This window comes from Bombina bombina, chromosome 5 (genome assembly GCF_027579735.1).
Source record: "Bombina bombina isolate aBomBom1 chromosome 5, aBomBom1.pri, whole genome shotgun sequence".
Classification (NCBI taxonomy): Eukaryota; Metazoa; Chordata; class Amphibia; order Anura; family Bombinatoridae; genus Bombina; species Bombina bombina.
This window is the reverse complement of record NC_069503.1, coordinates 856,466,340-856,488,895: the sequence shown is the minus strand read 5'-3', so window position 1 is coordinate 856,488,895 and position 22,556 is coordinate 856,466,340.

The following is a 22,556-nucleotide window of genomic DNA, read 5'->3' as shown; positions in this document are numbered from 1 at the left end:
TGGCCTTCTGATAGGGGAACGAGATCTATGCCATGAAGGTAAGATACAGATCCACTTCTTTGGTGCCTGCTGGCCTCCGTAACAGCTCCCAAACTATGCGACGGGAGGGTGTGAGTGCCTGAGCCCCCCATACCCCTCAACACCTCTTAAACCTACCCTAGATTCCCTATGACTAACCCCTAAACCCCTAAACTTATCCGACCCATCCCTTTTTTCCCCCTGCAAGGAGAAATAAATTATAAAACTGCGCCAAAGCAGGCAACTCGCCTATCTGACCAGCCGTATCCTCTCAAGTTAAGGCCACCTCCGCTGCATCTTCATTCTCAAAGTCACTGCCTGCATCCAAGTCAAGCAGTGCCTCCATCACCAGCTCCCTCTGCGCCGTAGGGGCCTTTTCACCTCCACTGGAAAGGCCGTAATTCTCAACATTAGGATCTGAATATAGAAAAATTAAAATTAAGTATAACAAACACCCCAAAAAACCCTGATAAGATAGACCAAACCCATTATGAAACATAAAGCAAATAAACAAATGATATATATATTTTTTTTTTAAATGCTCCCAGAAAGAACAAAACACAAAATGAAAAGACAAATAATATTTTATTATTTTATTTCACAATTACCAACTCTTTTTATTCTCATTTTTAACCCCCGCTTTCCCGATCCCTCATTATAAAATAAATTAATTCATATTTATTTTATATATATATATATATATATATATATATATATATATATATATATATATAACACATATTTATATTATATTTAAATATTATTATAATTGCATAATTATTTTATATTTATTTATATAATTACCTATTAAACGTCCCTAACACAAAAAAAATCCCTACACATACCACATTGAAACAAATGCCTGCTAAAAAAAACCCTGCTCTAACAACACTCCATTCAATCTAGTGCCCAAATTATAAAAACCTCCACAGAACACTTTTTTTTAAACAATTAATGCATTTATTCTCTGTGACCCAGTAAATTAACCAAGTGTGCCCATGTTCTATTCGCCTTTACCCTCATAAGTAAACAAAAACACCCACCCCACTAAATAAACTAAACACTGTGCTGTATCCCCTGCACCCCCCCCACACACACTCGTACCCCTTGCCCTGGTTAGGGACCTCTCTTCCACGACATCACCACCCACCATCAACACCTCCTTGACTCCTGCTGCAAACTTCACCTCATACCTGCCCGCAACCACCTTTCTCTTACCAGTCTTCGCCGGCGTCCTTCTCCTTGACTTAGAAGACTCCTCAGGGCTCAACCGTCTCGGAGGCCGCGCAGCCCACACCGGCCTTCCTCTCCTCCTAGACTCAATGACGCCAGACTCCTCCACTGGAACTCCATCAGGCACCACCGCCATCTTCAGCTGCTCCTGAATCCATTCCTGACCTCTGCTCTTGGCCAACGCTGTCAGCACCTTCAACAGGGACTCCATCAGGTAAGTGGCACATTTTACTGTCTGCTCCTGGAGGTAAGTCTCTTGAGGGAAAAAGAGGCGCCAATACCGGCAATTTCACAATTTAAAGCCTCTCCTTGGCTCCGCCCCCCATCCTGGCTCCTTTCAGCCAATATGGGTCACATAACCCCTGTCTTAACTCCACACGTTCGGGGTTAACTCTTTCTCCAGGACACTTGCACAATATTTAAGAAAAAAAAATGTTTTATTGATAGGTGCAATTAATTAAATGATTTAGGGGGTTCTCTCCTTCAGTTCTTATTGTGAATATGCTAATGATGTAGTGAAAGTATTTCTAAGGATTGTTATGTTGATTGGCTAAGAATCTCTGTTCTAATTCAGAAATAAACAGGTTTTTGCAAACTGTGGTGCCATTTTAGAATCCATGTATCCATACCACTCTCCATGGTTTGTACGTAGACAGAATTGGTGATGTCAAATAATAAAGGGTCAGGATTAGTTCAGTAAGTTTAGTAATAATCGCAGCATTGTATGTTTAGTTTAAGATGTGGGGCATGAAAATCAATTGCACATTTTAATGGGATGTTGCTCTATTGGGATTCCATTTAAAAGGTCATTAACTTGCAACTTGCAGATGTAAAGAGGGGAGGGTACAAATCTCCTTTAATAATGCAAGTTGGAGTTATTTTTACTTCAGGAAATTAGTTGCACAAACAGATTTTATTTAATCTAAGTCATTGTGTATACAAGTACCATGTTCAGAATTTACCACAAGATATTTGACCATGATAATAAACCAGTTACATGATAAGAGGCCCATAATCGCAAACCTACTACAGTCCAGGATTCTTGTTTTCTAATGTTTAGTCATGTGCAAAAGGCTTGTCAGACAACAACTAATATCTGATAAATAATATATGCTTCTGGTAAAAATTAAATAAATATTAATAATAATAAATATGTTTTATTTTTGCACTTGTATATTATTTTGATATTTTTAAAGGGATATGCTAGTTTATAAAAATATTTTTACTGTACTGTATTATTGTTATTAACAGAGAGTCATTTTTATAGTCAGACACTGTCCTTTGCCATTACTGAGCAAAATGAAACTGAAGATGAGTGGATATGCTATGCATCTGTCCATCTCTGGAGTGGCAATTGATTGTCTGATGATGCAACATTAAACCACTAAAACCTGTCAGCATGGAGTCTGTTTTTCTCAAGGGAAGTTATTATCTTTAGCTATTATCATTATTTTGTTGTTCATTATGCCAAGATTTGCATGGGCTGACCTGACTAATTTCTCTAAAAAAAGAGGAAACATGGACGAGTCAGTGAGCGGAAAGCTTCACCACTTTGAAAGTAATGAAGCTCTCAGGAAAGGAAAATCTCACAGACGAGAGAAGAAAAAAAAAGTGCACCCAATGCAGATAACATTTTTGAAGCAAATTCAAATCAAACTGTTGGTTTTCAATGTGCTTTAGTTTGCCTTTTGCTTACATTGCTTTTCTATCAATTTAAGAAGTGCATTGCAAGACAAAATCATAAGAATCCAATTAGATGAGTGAGACTTTCAGGGGTAAAATGCTTAGATAATATAATGACAAAATAATGACATTTGTGAGATTACACAGTAAAAGAATGTCACTAGTCCAGTCCATTATATAAGACTGTGATACAGATTTTTATTGAAAAACTACTGAGTGTAATTTGTATTTTGTATTTATACTTTGTACTTTAAATAAAACATTTTACTGTGTAGTAATGTCCTTGTAAGTTGATTGATTCCAGTGTAAGCCAATAAGTATACAAGTCAGTGCCAGATTAAAGGGACATTATACACAAATTTTTTCTTTGCATAAATGTTTTGTAGATGATCTATTTATATAGCCCATACAATTTAGTTTTTTTTTAAAATGTATAGTTTTGCTTATTTTTAAATAGCATTGCTCTGATTTTCAGACTCCTAACCAAGCCCCAAAGTTTTTACCTTATCCAGCTTGCTCCTGTTTGTGTAAAGGGTCTTTTCATATGCAAAAGAAAGGGGAGGGGGAGTGTCTTATTTCCCACTTGCAGTGGGCTTTCCAGCTACCTTTTCAACAGAGCTAAACTGAGAGTTTCTAAGTAAGTTTTTAAACCATTTTATACTGGATTTTTATATCAGTATCTGTGCATCTTATTCTTTATAGTAGTGTCTATTACATGCAGTTATATGAAAATGAGTGTATACTGTCCCTTTAAGGTCTAAATATTTTGGTGCACCTATTTTCTCAGAAACAGTCACACATACAGAAAAACAAAGACACACAAACACATAGGCACAGACACTCACAGACACAACACACACTAACACACATTATCACATAGAAACAATAACACACAGACACCCACAAACACATAGGCACACTATCATACAGACACCCCCACATTAACACACACAGTCACAGACACACCAACACACACACACATTAACATAGAGACAGGTATTGGCACAGGCACAAACTAACACACACAGACACATATACACTAACACACAGACACATACACACTAACAAACAAATAGACACACTAAAAGAGCCACACACTTACACACAAACACACAGACATATACACAAATATACACAGGCATACACACACACACTAACAGACACTAGCACAAAGATCTGCTACCACGCAAGCAGCACTTACCTTTCATAATTGATATCTCCTCTCTATCCCCTTACTATCTGTAACTTACCTAAGCACCTCTCAATACCCCTCCACTCCACATTGTACTCCCTTTGATTTTTGTCTTTTTTGTATCTCTACTATCAAACTTTTTTTCTCACCCTTTTGCCATCTGTGTAATTGTTCTGATGTATTCTCTACCACCAGAATCTTTCTATATTCCTTCTCTTTCCTCATCCCAGTAATTTCATTACACATCCTCTTTAATTACCCTCCTTTCTATCACCATCACAGTGATTGAGGAAAGAAAAGGTTGTCAAAATATCATCCTGTGTTTCAAATATCCTTTGGTCTCTCTGCCATGATGCTTGGATGATTTTGTATAAATTGATGAGGTTTCTCATTCACACACACTTAAACAATATTACCTGGTCTTTTGTCAAAATGCAGTGTCCAAAAGGAGCTTGTTCCCTTCGAATAATCTTATATACTACTTGGGTTTGTATTTGATTTTTCCATGTGATGTCCCATTTTGTCCTGTGACCTGTGTGATGTAAATAAGACCAAATAAATACATTGCTGTTCTTTTGTCCAGGCAAACTACCTCCTAAGGGGAAGGCTTTGAAAGGGATGTTTTAAAAGGGCAAATGTTGATGGGGATTTTGTGTTTTTCTGTAAATTTTTTCATTAAAAAAATAATCTGATTCCCACTTAAAGGGAAAGTCTAGGCCAAAACAAACTTTCATGATTCAGATAGAGCATGTAATTTTAAACAATTTTCCAATTTACTTTTATCACCAATTTTGCTTTGTTCTCTTGGTATTCTTATTTGAAAGCTTAACTTAGGAGGTTCATATGCTAATTTCTTAGACCTTGAAGCCCACCTCTTTCAGATTGCATTTTTAAAGTTTTTCACCACTAGAGGGTGTTAGTTCACATATTTCCTATAGATAACACTGTGCTCATGCACGTGAAGTTATCTGGGAGCAGGCACTGATTGGCTAGACTGCAAGTCTGTCAAAAGAACTGAAAAAAGGGCAGTTTGCAGAGGCTTAGATACAAGATAATCACAGAGGTTAAAAGTATATTATTATAACTGTGTTGGGAAATGGGTAATAAACGGATTATCTATCTTTTAAAACATTAAAAATTCTGGTGTAGACTGTCCCTTTAAATAATCACCTAAGAAACTCAAACATCTTCCTCTGCAGCCTGCACATCAGTCACTTACAAGGTACATGTTAACTAACATGGGAATTAGGAGACTGCCTTCTAAACTTCCTGCTGATTAGTAGTAAACTCCGCCATACCACCACCATTTAAACCCCCCCTCCCCGCAAAAAAAAATAGTTATAGCTCCTGACATCTCCACCAGTGCCTGCATTAGTCCAGCCCTCATGTGTGCTTTACTTTTGTTTTTGGCCAGTCCTAGTCTATTAAAAAATATGTTTAAGCTGCTCCTTTTTTTGCACTGAAGATGGTTTTCCATAGGAAGTAACAGTGTAATTTTTTTTCTTAACACATTTCAAATGAATACGGAATATAACCATTTTTCTTTTCTAAAAACCTTCTGAATTTGAAACACATAAGTCTAGTAATTCAGATAATGCTAATTAAGATACTGTCATATTAGAAGAGGAGTTAGGGAATATTCTCTACAATAGATTTATATTGGATCCTGGACCTTCGTTTCATCATTATTGATGTCGCGAACAGTTCGCCGGAGAACAGTTCCCGATGATCTTAGCTTGTTCGCGTTTGCCGTGGCGGGTGAACATATGCAATGTTCGATCCACCCCCTATTCAACTTTGACCCTGTATCTCACAGTCTGCAGACACATTTCAGCCAATCAGCAGCAGACACTCCCTCCCAGACCCTCTCAGCTCCTGGGCAGCAGCCATTTTAGATTCATTCTGATCCTGCATTCTTAGTGAGAAGAGGGATAGTACTGCTGCTGATGATTTTATAGGGAAATTGATAGCTAGGCTAATGTATTCAGTGTCCACTACAGTCCTGAAGGACTCATCTGATCTCTGCTGTAAGGACAGCACCCCAAAAAGCCCTTTTTAGGGCTAGAACTTCAGTCATTTTTTTTTTTTGTAATCTTTGCTTTGTTCTCTTGGTATTCTTATTTGAAAGCTTAACTTAGGAGGTTCATATGCTAATTTCTTAGACCTTGAAGCCCACCTCTTTCAGATTGCATTTTTAAAGTTTTTCACCACTAGAGGGTGTTAGTTCACATATTTCCTATAGATAACACTGTGCTCATGCACGTGAAGTTATCTGGGAGCAGGCACTGATTGGCTAGACTGCAAGTCTGTCAAAAGAACTGAAAAAAGGGCAGTTTGCAGAGGCTTAGATACAAGATAATCACAGAGGTTAAAAGTATATTATTATAACTGTGTTGGGAAATGGGTAATAAACGGATTATCTATCTTTTAAAACATTAAAAATTCTGGTGTAGACTGTCCCTTTAAATAATCACCTAAGAAACTCAAACATCTTCCTCTGCAGCCTGCACATCAGTCACTTACAAGGTACATGTTAACTAACATGGGAATTAGGAGACTGCCTTTTAAACTTCCTGCTGATTAGCAGTAAACTCCGCCATACCACCACCATTTAAACCCCCCCTCCCCGCAAAAAAAAATAGTTATAGCTCCTGACATCTCCACCAGTGCCTGCATTAGTCCAGCCCTCATGTGTGCTTTACTTTTGTTTTTGGCCAGTCCTAGTCTATTAAAAAATATGTTTAAGCTGCTCCTTTTTTTGCACTGAAGATGGTTTTCCATAGGAAGTAACAGTGTAATTTTTTTTCTTAACACATTTCAAATGAATACGGAATATAACCATTTTTCTTTTCTAAAAACCTTCTGAATTTGAAACACATAAGTCTAGTAATTCAGATAATGCTAATTAAGATACTGTCATATTAGAAGAGGAGTTAGGGAATATTCTCTACAATAGATTTATATTGGATCCTGGACCTTCGTTTCATCATTATTGATGTCGCGAACAGTTCGCCGGAGAACAGTTCCCGATGATCTTAGCTTGTTCGCGTTTGCCGTGGCGGGTGAACATATGCAATGTTCGATCCACCCCCTATTCAACTTTGACCCTGTATCTCACAGTCTGCAGACACATTTCAGCCAATCAGCAGCAGACACTCCCTCCCAGACCCTCTCAGCTCCTGGGCAGCAGCCATTTTAGATTCATTCTGATCCTGCATTCTTAGTGAGAAGAGGGATAGTACTGCTGCTGATGATTTTATAGGGAAATTGATAGCTAGGCTAATGTATTCAGTGTCCACTACAGTCCTGAAGGACTCATCTGATCTCTGCTGTAAGGACAGCACCCCAAAAAGCCCTTTTTAGGGCTAGAACTTCAGTCATTTTTTTTTTTGTAATCTAATTGCATTTGCCTGCCTGTCAGCCTGTGTGTCAGGCACACAGCATATACTGTGCCTCCTTGCTCACTGCCACCACTCATATCTGGTGTAAAATTAGTGTAAATTTAAAAAAAAAAAACTTTTACATCAGTCTGCTAGTGTCATCTAATTTCAGTTGCCAACAGGCCTGTGTGTCAGGCTCACAGCATATACTGTGCCTAATTGCTCAGTGCCACCAGCCCACCACTCATATCTGGTGTAACATTAGTGTAAATTTAAAAAAAAAAAACTTTTACATCAGTCTGCTAGAGTAATCTAATTTCAGTTGCCAGGCCAGCCTGCCACTGCCAGCCTCAGTGCCACCACTCATATCTGGTGTAACATTAGTGTACATTTTTTAAAAAAAAAACTTTTACATCAGTCTGCTAGTGTTATTTAATTTTAGTTGCCAGGCCAGCCTGCCACTAGTGCCAGCCTGTGTGTCAGGCTCACAGCATATACTGTGCCTACTTCCTCAGTGCCACCACTCATATCTGTTGTAACATTAGTGTAATTTTTTAAAAAAAAAAAACTTTTACATCTGTCTGCTAGTGTTATTTAATTTTAGTTGCCAGGCCAGCCTGCCACTAGTGCCAGCCTGTGTGTCAGGCTCACAGCATAAACTGTGCCTACTTCCTCAGTGTCACCACTCATATCTGTTGTAACATTAGTGTAAATTTTTTAAAAAAAAAACTTTTACATCAGTCTGCTAGTGTTATTTAATTTTAGTTGCCAGGCCAGCCTGCCACTGAAAGCCTGTGTGTCAGGCTCACAGCATATACTGTGCCTACTTCCTCAGTCCCATCACTCATATCTGTTGTAAAATTAGTGTAATTTTTTTTTAATTTTTTTTTTACATCAGTCTGCTAGTGTTATTTAATTTCAGTTGCCAGGCCAGCCTGCCACTAGTGCCAGCCTGTGTGTCAGGCTCACAGCATATATTGTGCCTACTTCCTCAGTGCCACCACTCATATCTGTTGTAACATTAGTGTAAATTTTTTAAAAAAAGGTTTACATCAGTCTGCTAGTGTTATTTAATTTTAGTTGCCAGGCCAGCCTGCCACTAGTGCCAGCCTGTGTGTCAGGCTCACAGCATATACTGTGCCTACTTCCTCAGTGCCACCACTCATATCTGTTGTAACATTAGTGTAAATTTAAAAAAAAAAAACTTTTACATCAGTCTGTTAGTGTTATTTAATTTTAGTTGCCAGGCCAGCCTGCCACTAGTGCCAGCCTGTGTGTCAGGTTCACAGCAAATACTGTGCCTACTTCCTCAGTGCCACCACTCATATCTGTTGTAACATTAGTGTAAATTTAAAAAAAAAACCTTTTACATCAGTCTGCTAGTGTTATGTAATTGTAGTTGCCAGGCCAGCCTGCCACTATTGCCAGCCTGTGTGTCAGGCTGACAGCATATACTGTGCCTACTTCCTCAGTGCCACCACTCATATCTGTTGTAACATTAGTGTAATGTTTTTTACATTTTTTTTTACATCAGTCTGCTAGTGTTATTTAATTTTAGTTGCCAGGCCAGCCTGCCACTAGTGCCAGCCTGTGTGTCAGGCTCACAGCATATACTGTGCCTACTTCCTCAGTGCCACCACTCATATCTGTTGTAACATTAGTGTAAACATTTTTTTTAAAAAACTTTTACATCAGTCTGCTAGTGTTATTTAATTTTAGTTGCCAGGCCAGCCTGCCACTAGTGCCAGCCTGTGTATCAGGCTCACAACATATACTGTGCCTACTTCCTCAGTGCCACCACTCATATCTGTTGTAACATTAGTGTAAATTTTTTTAAAAAAACTTTTACATCAGTCTGCTAGTATTATTTAATTTTAGTTGCCAGGCCAGCCTGCCACTAGTGCCAGCCTGTGTGTTAGGCTCACAGCATATACTGTGCCTACTTCCTCAGTGCCACCACTCATATCTGTTGTAACATTAGTGTAATTTTTTTTTTTACATCAGTCTGCTAGTGTTATTTAATTTCAGTTGCCAGACCAGCCTGCCACTAGTGCCAGCCTGTGTGTCAGGCTCACAGCATATACTGTGCCTACTTCCTCGGTGCCACCACTCATATCTGTTGTAACATTAGTGTAATTTTTTTTTTTTTTAATCAGTCTGCTAGTGTTATTCAATTTCAGTTGCCAGGCCAGCCTGCCACTAGTGCCAGCCTGTGTGTCAGGCTCACAGCATATACTGTGCCTACTTCCTCAGTGCCACCACTCATATCTGTTGTAACATTATTTATATTTATTTATATTTTTTGACTGTGAAACATCAGTCTGCTAGTGTAATCTAATTGAAGTTGCCTGCCTGCCAGCGTGTGTGCCAGGCCCACTTGCCAAGTTAGTGCCACCACTCATATTTGTTATAACAGTAGTGTAAATATTTTTTTTAAAAACTTTTTTGACTGTGAAACATCAGTCTGCTAGTGTAATCTAATTGCAGTTGCCTGCCTGCCAGCATGTGTGCCAGGCCCACTTGCCAATTAGTGCCACCAATCATATTTGTTATAACAGTAGTGTAAATATTTAAAAAAAAATCTTTTTTGACTGTGAAACATCAGTCTGCTAGTGTAATCTAATTGAAGTTGCCTGCCTGCCAGCGTGTGTGCCAGGCCCACTTGCCAAGTTACTGGCACCACTCATATTTGTTGTAACAGTAGTGTAAATATTTAAAAAAAAAACTTTTTTGACTGTGAAACATCAGTCAGCTAGTGTAATCTAACTGCAGTTGCCTGCCTGCCAGCGTGTGTGCCAGGCCCACTTGCCAACTAGTGCCACCAATCATATTTGTTATAACAGTAGTGTAAATATTTAAAAAAAAACTTTTTTGACTGTGAAACATCAGTCTGCTAGTGTAATCTAATTTAAGTTGCCTGCCTGCCAGCGTGTGTGCCAGGCCCACTTGCCAAGTTAGTGCCACCACTCATATTTGTTGTAACAGTAGTGTAAATATTTTAAAAAAAACTTTTTTGACTGTGAAACATCAGTCAGCTAGTGTAATCTAATTGCAGTTGCCTGCCTGCCAGCGTGTGTGCCAGGCCCACTTGCCAACTAGTGACACCAATCATATTTGTTATAACAGTAGTGTAAATATTTAAAAAAAAAACTTTTATGACTGTGAAACATCAGTCTGCTAGTGTAATCTAATTACAGTTGCCTGCCTGCCAGCGTGTGTGCCAGGCCCACTTGCCAACTAGTGCCACCAATCATATTTGTTATAACAGTAGTGTAAATATTTTTTAAAAAAACTTTTTTGACTGTGAAACATCAGTCTGCTAGTGTAATCTAATTGCAGTTGTCTCCCTGCCAGCGTGTGTGCCAGGCCCATTTGCCAAGTTACTGGCACCACTCATATTTGTTGTAACAGTAGTGTAAATATTTAAAAAAAAACTTTTTTGACTGTGAAATGTCAGTCAGCTAGTGTAATCTAATTGCAGTTGCCTGCCTGCCTACCAGCGTGTGTGCCAGACCCACTTGCCAACTAGTGCCACCAATCATATTTGTTATAACAGTAGTGTAAATATTTAAAAAAAAACTTTTTTGACTGTGAAACATGTCTGCTAGTGTAATCTAATTGCAGTTGCCTGCCAGCGTGTGCGCCAGGCCCACTTGCCAAGTTAGTGCCACCACTCATATTTGTTGTAAAGGTAGTGTAAATATTTAAAAAAAAACTTTTTTGACTGTGAAACATCAGTCAGCTAGTGTAATCTAATTGCAGTTGCCTGCCTTCCAGCGTGTGTGCCAGGCCCACTTGCCAACTAGTGCCACCAATCATATTTGTTATAACAGTAGTGTAAATATTTAAAAAAAAAAACTTTTTTGACTGTGAAACATCAATCTGCTAGTGTAATCTAATTGCAGTTGCCTGCCTGCCAGCGTGTGTGCCAGGTCCATTTGCCAAGTTACTGGCACCACTCATATTTGTTGTAACAGTAGTGTAAATATTTTAAAAAAAAACTTTTTTGACTGTGAAACATCAGTCAGCTAGTGTAATCTAATTGCAGTTGACTGCCTTCCAGCGTGTGTGCCAGGCCCACTTGCCAACTAGTGCCACCAATCATATTTGTTATAACAGTAGTGCAAATATTTAAAAAAAAAACTTTTTTGACTGTGAAACATCAGTCTGCTAGTGTAATCTAATTGCAGTAGCCTGCCAGCGTGTGCGCCAGGCCCACTTGCCAAGTTAGTGCCACCACTCATATTTGTTGTAAAAGTAGTGTAATTATTAAAAAAAAAAAACTTTTTTGATTGTGAAACATCAGTCAGCTAGTGTAATCTAATTGCAGTTGCCTTCCTTCCAGTGTGTGTGCCAGGCCCACTTGCCAACTAGTGCCACCAATCATATTTGTTATAAAAGTAGTGTAAATATTAAAAAAAAAAAAAATTTGACTGTGAAACATCAGTCTGCTAGTGTAATCCAATTGCAGTTGCCTGCCAGCGTGTGCGCCAGGCCCACTTGCCAAGTTAGTGCCACCACTCATATTTGTTGTAAAAGTAGTGTAAATATTTAAAAAAAAAACTTTTTTGACTGTGAAACATCAGTCAGCTAGTGTAATCTAATTGCAGTTGCCTGCCTTCCAGCGTGTGTGCCAGGCCCACTTGCCAACTAGTGCCACCAATCATATTTGTTATAACAGTAGTGTAAATATTTTTAAAAAAAAACTTTTTTGACTGTGAAACATCAATCTGTTAGTGTAATCTAATTGCAGTTGCCTGCCTGCCAGCGTGTGTGCCAGGTCCATTTGCCAAGTTACTGGCACCACTCATATTTGTTGTAACAGTAGTGTAAATATTAAAAAAAAAAACTTTTTTGACTGTGAAACATCAGTCAGCTAGTGTAATCTAATTGCAGTTGCCTGCCTGCCTGCCAGCGTGTGTGCCAGGCCCACTTGCCAACTAGTGCCACCAATCATATTTGTCATAACAGTAGTGTAAATATTTTAAAAAAAACTTTTTTGACTGTGAAACATCAGTCTGCTAGTGTAATCTAATTGCAGTTGCCTGCCAGCGTGTGCGCCAGGCCCACTTGCCAAGTTAGTGCCACCACTCATATTTGTTGTAAAAGTAGTGTAAATATTTTTTAAAAAAACTTTTTTGACTGTGAAACATCAGTCAGCTAGTGTAATCTAATTGCAGTTGCCTGCCTTCCAGCGTGTGTGCCAGGCCCACTTGCCAACTAGTGCCACCAATCATATTTTTTATAACAGTAGTGTAAATATTTAAAAAAAAAACTTTTTTGACTGTGAAACATCAATCTGCTAGTGTAATCTAATTGCAGTTGCCTGCCTGCCAGCGTGTGTGCCAGGTCCATTTGCCAAGTTACTGGCACCACTCATATTTGTTGTAACAGTAGTGTAAATATTTAAAAAAAAACTTTTTTGACTGTGAAACATCATTCAGCTAGTGTAATCTAATTGCAGTTGCCTGCCTTCCAGCGTGTGTGCCAGGCCCACTTGCCAACTAGTGCCACCAATCATATATGTTATAACAGTAGTGTAAATATTTAAAAAAAAAAACTTTTTTGACTGTGAAACATCAGTCTGCTAGTGTAATCTAATTGCAGTTACCTGCCAGCGTGTGCGCCAGGCCCACTTGCCAAGTTAGTGCCACCACTCATATTTGTTGTAAAAGTAGTGTAAATATTTTAAAAAAAAACTTTTTTGACTGTTAAACATCAGTCAGCTAGTGTAATCTAATTGCAGTTGCCTGCCTTCCAGCGTGTGTGCCAGGCCCACTTGCCAACTAGTGCCACCAATCATATTTGTTATAACAGTAGTGTAAATATTTAAAAAAAAAACTTTTTTGACTGTGAAACATCAATCTGCTAGTGTAATCTAATTGCAGTTGCCTGCCTGCCAGCGTGTGTGCCAGGTCCATTTGCCAAGTTACTGGCACCACTCATATTTGTTGTAACAGTAGTGTAAATATTTAAAAAAAATAACTTTTTTGACTGTGAAACATCAGTCTGCTAGTGTAATCTAATTGCAGTTGCCTGCCTGCCAGCGTGTGTGCCAGGTCCACTTGCCAAGTTAGTGGCACCACTCATATTTGTTGTAACAGTAGTTTAAATATTTAAAAAAATAAACATTTTTGACTGTGAAACATCAGTCTGCTTTTTTGTGTCAGGCTCACAGCGTATACTGTGCCCACTTGCCCAGTGGCACCACTCATATTTAGTTTAATAGTAGTGTAAGTCTACATTTAAAAAAAAAAATGACAGGCAGAGGCAGGCCACCCCGCAGGTGCCGTCGTGGTCATGGTGCTGTGATTCCCTTTGACCCTACAATAATGCCCAGTGTTCAGAGGTCATGTACCATGAACACGAAAAGTTCTGAGGAGGACCTAGTTGACTGGCTAACACAGGACATCCAATCTTCTACTGCTTCCGCTCGGAACCTTGACGCACCATCCACCTCCAGCTTAGCTTCGGGCACCTCTCAAGTGACCAGTGCCACTCGCCCGCCTGCCGCCACCACCAACACTAGCACCACAGCCGCTTCACTTGATCTGTCAGAGGAGTTATTGATACATCAGTTGGAAGAAATGAGTGATGCACAACCATCATTGACAGAGGATGTAGATAACAGTGATATGTCTCAGTCAGGCAGGCAGCATTACAGACATGGACATACGGTGTGATGATGATGATGATGATGATGATGATGATGTTGTACCCGCTGCTGCTTCCTTTGTTGATTTGTCAGATACAAGTGAAGCGGTTGATGATGATGCGTCCGATGGATGTCACGTGGGTGCCCGCTAGAAGAGAAGAAGAAGAGGGGGAAAGTTCAGATGGGGAGACAGAGAGGAGGAGGAGGAGACGAGTTGGAAGCAAGGGGAGGTCGTCGCAAGGAGATAGTGGTACAGTCAGACAGCATGCATTGGCTCCCGGGGTCAGCCAGACAGCACGCCAATCACGCATGCTGTTGCCACCACCAGAATGCCGTCATTGCAGAGCTCAGCAGTGTGGCATTTTTTGTGTGTGTCTACCTCTGACAACAGCGATGCCATTTGCAACCTGTGCCAAAAGAAACTGAGTCGTGGGAAGTCCAACACCCACCTAGGTACAACTGATTTGCGAAGGCACATGATCTCACATCACAAACGCCGATGGGATGAACACATGAGTAGAAGCAGCACACAAACTCAAAGCCGCCATTCTCCTCCTGGTCCAGCATCTTCAGCCATGCTAACCACTGCTGTCCTCCTTGCCCCCTCTCAACCATCCGCCACTCAGTCTCTCTTCCGTAGCAGTTCCTGCTCATCTGCCCACAGTCAGGTGTTTGTCAAGGACATGTTTGAGTGTAAGAAGCCAATTTCCCAAAGTCACCCCCTTGCCCAGCGTCTGACAGCTGGCTTGTATTAACTCTTAGCCCGCCAGCTTTTACCATACAAGCTGGTGGAGTCTGAGGCGTTCAAAAAAATTGTATTTATTGGGACACCACAGTGGAAGGTACCCAGCCGAAATTTCTTTTCACAAAAGGCAATCCCCAACCTGTACTCGTTTGTGCGAAAGGATGGCATGTCTGGCACACAGTGTTGGGGCAAGGGTCCATCTGACCACTGATAGCTGGTCTGCAAAGCATGGTCAGGGCAGATATATCACCTACACTGTGCATTGTTTAAACCTGCTGATGGCTGCTAAGCATGGAATGCGTGGCTCTGCAGAGAAGTTGGTGACACCGCCATGACTTGCAGGCAGGCCTGCTGCTACCTCCTCTACTCCTCCTACTCCATTACATCTTCTTCGGCTGAGTCCCCTTCTGCTGCTGCGTCTTGCTCCACATCAACGGCAACCCCCCAGCTCCCCAGGTAATATTCCACATCCCGGATACGGCAGTGTCACGCCGTCTTGGGGTTGACCTGAAAGCAGAGAGTCACACCGCACCAGCACTCCTGTCCGCCCTAAATGCACAGGTGGATTAGTGGCTGACTCCGCACCAACTGGAGATCGGCAAAGTGGTTTCTGACAACGGAAGTAATTTGGTGGTGGCATTGAAATTTGGCAAGTTGACACATGTGCCGTGCATGGCACATGTGTGTAATCATATTGTACAACGCTTTCTGCATAAGTACCCAGGCTTACAGGACATCCTGAAGCAGGCCAGGAAGGTGTGTGGCCATTTCAGGCATTCCTACACGGCCATGGTGCACTTGTCAGATATCCAGTGGTGAAACAACCTGCCAGTGAGGCGCTTGATTTGCGACAGCTCGACACGTTGGAATTCAACACTCCTAATGTTCGACCGCCTGCTCCAACAAGAAAAAGCTGTTAACAAGTATTTGTATGACCGGGGTACTAGGACAGCCTCTGGGGAGCTGGGGATTTTTTTGCCACGTTACTGGACGCTCATGGTCAATGCCTGTAGGCTCATGTGTCCTTTTGAGGAGGTGACAAACCTAGTCAGTCGCACCGAAGGCACCATCAGCAACATCATACCATTTGTTTTCTTCCTGGAGCGTGCCCTGCGAAGAGTGCTGGATCAGGCCGTAGATGAGCGTGAAGAGGAAGAGGAAGAGTTGTGGTCTCCATCACCACCAGAAACAGCCTATCAGCATCACTTGCTGGACCAGCAGCAACGCAGGAAGAGGATTGTGAGGAAGAGGAGTCAGAGGAGGAATGTGGCTTTGAGGAGGAGGAGGAAGACCAAGCACAACAGGCATCCCAGGGTGCTCATTGTTGTCACGTATCTGGTACCCGTGGTGTTGTACGTGGCTGGGGGGAAGAAGATACCTTCAGTGAGATCAGTGAGGATGAGGAACGGGACATGAGTAGCTCGGCATCCAACCTTGTGCAAATGGGGTCTTTCATGCTGTTGTGCCTGTTGAGGGACACTCATATAAAAAAGCTGAAGGTGAACGAACTGTACTGGGTGTCCACGATACTAGACCCCCGGTATAAGCATAAAGTGACTGAAATGTTACCGAATTCCCGCAAGTCGGAAAGGATGGAGCAGTTCAAAAATAAATTAAAAAGTATGCTTTACACAGCGTATAAGGGTGATGTCACAGCACAACGGGAAACTATCAGGGGAAGAGATGAAAGTAATACTCCTCCTCCCACGACCACGCCAGCAAGGTCAGGACACTTTGTTTATGGAGGACATGCGGACCTTTTAAACTCCTATGCATCGCCACAGCCCTTCGGATCCAGCCCCAGAGAACGACTCAACCGACAGGTAGCAGACTACCTCGCATTAACTGCAGATCTCGACACTCTGAGGAGCGATGGACCCCTTGACTACTGGGTGTGCAGGCTTGACCTGTGGCCTGAGCTATCCGAATTTGCAATCGAACTTCTGGCCTGCTCCGCTTCAAGTGTCCTGTCAGAAAGGACCTTCAGTGCAGCAGGAGGTATTGTCACTGAGAAGAGAAGTGCATAGGTCAAAAAAGTCTTGATTATCTCACCTTTATTAAAATGAATGAGGGATGGATCCCGAAGGGACTGACATTGGGCGATACATTCGAGTAAAAAAGGCCTGATGAGATGAGCTGCCTTGGGCTACAAATGGTACACACGCTGCTGTATTTTATCTTCGAATCCCGGATGACGTGTGTGACTTATCCGCCAACAACTAGGGTTCAAGCCACAATTTTTTAGGGCACTTTCTAACTGTCAAATAAACATCAATTTTTCTGGCCGCTGCTACAGCAGCATCTGCAACAATACCTAATTTTTCAGGTAATTTTTCTGGCCTCTGATGCTGCACTGTGGCTTCAAAATCTAAACCAAAAAAAAGGCACATAACAGGGATTAAACTGCTAAGAATAGTACTACTTAACACACCACTCATATCTGGTGGCACAGTAGATTGCACACTTAGTGCCCCAAATTTGAAGTGGGAGGACCGACCAAGCATCTTTTTTCATCTCCCGGTTCCTAAAAATTATCTCCGGGTTCCTAAAATCGATGCCATACCTGTACTCGATTGTGCAAAAGGAAGTGATGGAATATGGGGTCTTTCATGCTGTTGTGCCTGTTGAGGGTCGGGGACCCTCGTATAAAAAGGCTGAAGGAGAACGACCTGTACTGGGTATCCAAGCATCTTTTTCCATCTCCCGGTTCCTAAAAATTATCTCCGGGTTCCTAAAATCGATGCCATACCTGTACTCGATTGTGCAAAAGGAAGTCATGGCATATGGGGTCTTTCATGCTGTCGTGCCTGTTGAGGGTCGGAGACCCTTGTATAAAAAGGCTGAAGGAGAACGACCTGTACTGGGTGTCCAAGCATCTTTTTCCATCTCCCGGTTCCTAAAAATGATCTCCGGGTTCCTAAAATCGATGCCATACCTGTACTCGATTGTGCAAAAGGAAGTCATGGCATATGGGGTCTTTCCTGCTGTCATGCCTGTTGAGGGATGGGGACCCTCGTATAAAAAGGCTGAAGGAGAACGACCTGTACTGGGTGTCCAAGCATCTTTTTCCATCTCCCGGTTCCTAAAAATTATCTCCGGGTTCCTAAAATCGATGCCATACCTGTACTCGATTGTGCAAAAGGAAGTGATGGCATATGGGGTCTTTCATGCTGTCGTGCCTGTTGAGGGTCAGGGACACTCGTATAAAAAGGTTGAAGGAGAACGACCTGTACTGGGTGTCCAAGCATCTTTTTCCATCTCCCGGTTCGTAAAAATTATCTCCGGGTTCCTAAAATCGATGCCATACCTGTACTCGATTGTGCAAAAGGAAGTCATGGCATATGGGGTCTTTCATGCTGTCGTGCCTGTTGAGGGTCGGGGACCCTCGTATAAAAAGGGTCAAGGAGAACGACCAGTACTTGGTGTCCAAGCATCTTTTTCCATCTCCTGGTTCCTAAAAATTATCTCTGGGTTCCTAAAAGCGATGCCATACCTGTACTCGATTGTGCAAAAGGAAGTGATGGAATATGGGGTCTTTCATGCTGTTGTGCCTGTTGAGGGTCGGGGACCCTCGTATAAAAAGGCTGAAGGAGAACGACCTGTACTGGGTATCCAAGCATCTTTTTCCATCTCCCGGTTCCTAAAAATTATCTCCGGGTTCCTAAAATCGATGCCATACCTGTACTCGATTGTGCAAAAGGAAGTCATGGCATATGGGGTCTTTCATGCTGTCGTGCCTGTTGAGGGTCGGAGACCCTCGTATAAAAAGGCTGAAGGAGAACGACCTGTACTGGGTGTCCAAGCATCTTTTTCCATCTCCCGGTTCCTAAAAATGATCTCCGGGTTCCTAAAATCGATGCCATACCTGTACTCGATTGTGCAAAAGGAAGTCATGGCATATGGGGTCTTTCATGCTGTCGTGCCTGTTGAGGGACGGGGACCCTCGTATAAAAAGGCTGAAGGAGAACGACCTGTACTGGGTGTCCAAGCATCTTTTTCCATCTCCCGGTTCCTAAAAATTATCTCCGGGTTCCTAAAATCGATGCCATACCTGTATTCGATTGTGCAAAAGGAAGTGATGGCATATGGGGTCTTTCATGCTGACGTGCCTGTTGAGGGTCAGGGACACTCGTATAAAAAGGTTGAAGGAGAACAACCTGTACTGGGTGTCCAAGCATCTTTTTCCATCTCCCGGTTCGTAAAAATTATCTCCGGGTTCCTAAAATCGATGCCATACCTGTACTCGATTGTGCAAAAGGAAGTCATGGCATATGGGGTCTTTCATGCTGTCGTGCCTGTTGAGGGTCGGGGACCCTCATATAAAAAGGCTCAAGGAGAACGACCTGTACTTGGTGTCCAAGCATCTTTTTCCATCTCCTGGTTCCTAAAAATTATCTCTGGGTTCCTAAAATCGATGCCATACCTGTACTCGATTGTACAAAAGGAAGTGATGGAATATGGGGTCTTTCATGCTGTTGTGCCTGTTGAGGGTCGGGGACCCTCGTATAAAAAGGCTGAAGGAGAACGACCTGTACTGGGTATCCAAGCATCTTTTTCCATCTCCCGGTTCCTAAAAATTATCTCCGGGTTCCTAAAATCGATGCCATACCTGTACTCGATTGTGCAAAAGGAAGTCATGGCATATGGGGTCTTTCATGCTGTCGTGCCTGTTGAGGGTCGGAGACCCTCGTATAAAAAGGCTGAAGGAGAACGACCTGTACTGGGTGTCCAAGCATCTTTTTCCATCTCCCGGTTCCTAAAAATGATCTCCGGGTTCCTAAAATCGATGCCATACCTGTACTCGATTGTGCAAAAGGAAGTCATGGCATATGGGGTCTTTCATGCTGTCGTGCCTGTTGAGGGATGGGGACCCTCGTATAAAAAGGCTGAAGGAGAACGACCTGTACTGGGTGTCCAAGCATCTTTTTCCATCTCCCGGTTCCTAAAAATTATCTCCGGGTTCCTAAAATCGATGCCATACCTGTACTCGATTGTGCAAAAGGAAGTGATGGAATATGGGGTCTTTCATGCTGTTGTGCCTGTTGAGGGTCGGGGACCCTCGTATAAAAAGGCTGAAGGAGAACGACCTGTACTGGGTATCCAAGCATCTTTTTCCATCTCCCGGCTCCTAAAAATTATCTCCGGGTTCCTAAAATCGATGCCATACCTGTACTCGATTGTGCAAAAGGAAGTGATGGCATATGGGGTCTTTCATGCTGTCGTGCCTGTTGAGGGTCATGGACACTTGTATAAAAAGGCTGAAGGAGAACGACCTGTACTGGGTGTCCAAGCATCTTTTTCCATCTCCCGGTTCCTAAAAATTATCTCCGGGTTCCTAAAATCGATGCCATACCTGTACTCGATTGTGCAAAAGGAAGTCATGGCATAAGGGGTCTTTCATGCTGTCGTGCCTGTTGAGGGTCGGGGACCCTCGTATAAAAAGGCTCAAGGAGAACGACCTGTACTTGGTGTCCAAGCATCTTTTTCCATCTCCTGGTTCCTAAAAATTATCTCTGGGTTCCTAAAATCGATGCCATACCTGTACTCGATTGTGCAAAAGGAAGTGATGGCATATGGGGTCTTTCATGCTGTCGTGCCGGCTGAGGGTCGGGGACCCTCATATAAAAAGGCTGAAGGAGAACGACCTGTACTGGGTGTCCAAGCATCTTTTTCCATCTCCCGGTTCCTAAAAATTATCTCCGGGTTCCTAAAATCTATGCCATACCTGTACTCGATTGTGCAAAAGGAAGTGATGGAATATGGGGTCTTTCATGCTGTTGTGCCTGTTGAGGGTCGGGGACCCTCGTATAAAAAGGCTGAAGGAGAACGACCTGTACTGGGTATCCAAGCATCTTTTTCCATCTCCCGGCTCCTAAAAATTATCTCCGGGTTCCTAAAATCGATGCCATACCTGTACTCGATTGTGCAAAAGGAAGTGATGGCATATGGGGTCTTTCATGCTGTCGTGCCTGTTGAGGGTCATGGACACTTGTATAAAAAGGCTGAAGGAGAACGACCTGTACTGGGTGTCCAAGCATCTTTTTCCATCTCCCGGTTCCTAAAAATTATCTCCGGGTTCCTAAAATCGATGCCATACCTGTACTCGATTGTGCAAAAGGAAGTCATGGCATAAGGGGTCTTTCATGCTGTCGTGCCTGTTGAGGGTCGGGGACCCTCGTATAAAAAGGCTCAAGGAGAACGACCTGTACTTGGTGTCCAAGCATCTTTTTCCATCTCCTGGTTCCTAAAAATTATCTCTGGGTTCCTAAAATCGATGCCATACCTGTACTCGATTGTGCAAAAGGAAGTGATGGCATATGGGGTCTTTCATGCTGTCGTGCCGGCTGAGGGTCGGGGACCCTCATATAAAAAGGCTGAAGGAGAACGACCTGTACTGGGTGTCCAAGCATCTTTTTCCATCTCCCGGTTCCTAAAAATTATCTCCGGGTTCCTAAAATCTATGCCATACCTGTACTCGATTGTGCAAAAGGAAGTCATGGCATATGGGGTCTTTCATGCTGTCGTGCATGTTGAGGGTCGGGGACCCTCATATAAAAAGGCTGAAGGAGAATGACCTGTACTGGGTGTCCAAGCATCTTTTTCCATCTCCCGGTTCCTAAAATCCATGCCATATACACGTCCCCTGATAGGGGACACCGCATTGGAAGGTACCCGGCCACAATTTCTTTGCACAAAAGGCAATCCCGGACCCCAACCTGTACTCGATTGTGCAAAAGGAAGTAACCTTACCATGGGTGTCAGACCGCACGTCTTTGTCATTCTCTGTCTGGGAAATTATAAATCTATCAAATCTATCTATTTATCTATCAAATCTATCTAACTATCAATCGTATCTATCAAATGTATATTGCATCTATTGATTTATGTAATTTGTATCTATCAAATGTATATTGCATCTATTGATCTATGTAATTCGTATCTATCAAATGTATATTGCATCTATTGATCTATGTAACTCATATCTATCAAATGTATATTGCATCTATTGATCTATGTAATTCGTATCTATCAAATCGTCATATTGCATCTTTTGATCTATGTAATTCGTATCTATCAAATGTATATTGCATCTATTGATCTATGAAATTCATATCTATCAAATGTATATTGCATCTATTGATCTATGTAATTCGTATCTATCAAATGTATATTGCATCTATTGATCTATGTAATTTGTATCTATCAAATGTATATTTCATCTATTGATCTATGTAATTCGTATCTATCAAATGTATATTGCATCTATTGATCTATGTAATTCGTATCTATCAAAATGTATATTGCAATCTATTGATCTATGTAATTCGTATCTATCAAATGTATATTGCCATCTCTTTGATCTATTTAATTAGTATCTATTCAAATTATATTGCATCTATTGATCTATGTAATTCGTATCTATCATATGTATATTGCATCTATTGATCTATGTAATTCGTATCTATCAAATGTATATTGCATCTATTGATCTATGTAATTTGTATCTATCCAATGTATATTGCATCTATTGATCTATGTAATCTATGTATCTATCAATCAAATCTATCTTTCTCGTGGCCGGACTGTTTTGTGAAAGACACTTGTGTTTCGGCCAAATTTGAAGTAGGAGGACCGACCAAGCATCTTTTT